This window comes from Neovison vison, chromosome 9 (genome assembly GCF_020171115.1).
Source record: "Neovison vison isolate M4711 chromosome 9, ASM_NN_V1, whole genome shotgun sequence".
Classification (NCBI taxonomy): Eukaryota; Metazoa; Chordata; class Mammalia; order Carnivora; family Mustelidae; genus Neogale; species Neogale vison.
This window is the reverse complement of record NC_058099.1, coordinates 89,007,868-89,008,741: the sequence shown is the minus strand read 5'-3', so window position 1 is coordinate 89,008,741 and position 874 is coordinate 89,007,868. Positions and strand designations below refer to the sequence as shown.

The 874-nt window shown below is 34.6% G+C and overlaps 1 non-coding gene across 1 annotated transcript; it reads right to left on the bottom strand.

Annotated features, from left to right (window-relative positions):
* Positions 1-406: 406 nt before the first annotated feature.
* LOC122917885 lies at positions 407-510 on the bottom strand. Its single transcript, XR_006386508.1, has one exon. It is a non-coding gene; the product is annotated as a U6 spliceosomal RNA (small nuclear RNA).
* Between the last annotated feature and the right edge of the window lie 364 nt (positions 511-874).

Below are 874 nucleotides of genomic sequence, written 5' to 3'. Positions count from 1 at the left end.
GGTAAGATACAGACTTACGATGAATATTTTACAGAGTCATATTAGCCATGTTCTGTTATTTAGTCTATTTTTTTTTTCCTTTAGAGAGAGAGAGTGTGTGAGCAGGGGACAGATGTGTTGGGAGGGGCAGAGAGAGGGAGAGAGAGACAGAATCTCAATGAGTTCCCACACTCAGCAAGAACAATTCAGAGATCATGACCTGAGCCAAAACCAGGAGTCACTTAACCAACTGAGCCATCTAGGCACCCGTAACCTATTTTTCAAAATACCAATTCTTGTACAATGTTAACATTATACTTTTTTCTTTCTTTAGTGAAAAGAATGGTCTTTGATGTTTTGGCAAAGTCTTTTTCAGCCCAGAATAAACACAAAATAAGCAGGCGGAGTGAAATATTTAACCGTGTACAAAACTATGGAACTCTTCACAAATTTGCGTGTCATCCTAACGCAGGGGCCAGGCTAATCTCTTTCTCATTCTGATTTCACTCTATGTGCCGCCAAAGTGAGCACCACATTACACTTTTATAAATGGAACACATTATATGGGAAGAGAATCAGAATTTTTTCTGCTCACCCTTAACTATTAAAAGAAAACTTATAGCAACTCTCCAAAATTGATTTTATTTTTATTTATGGTGGATTTTCAAAAAGTCTTCCTTCTGGCATAACAATATTTTGCAAAAAAGGTGTGGCTATTTATAAAAGTCTTGTCTTTAAAAATGAGTACATCTGAAAAAAGAAAGTTTAGTTAGATGGGAAATCCATTTCCACATAAAAGAGAAAAAAGTTTTAAATGTACTAAAAAAACTATAAAAAACCTTTAAAATAAAAAATGGAACTCAAAGGACATTATTCACTGAAGCCATAATTGCTT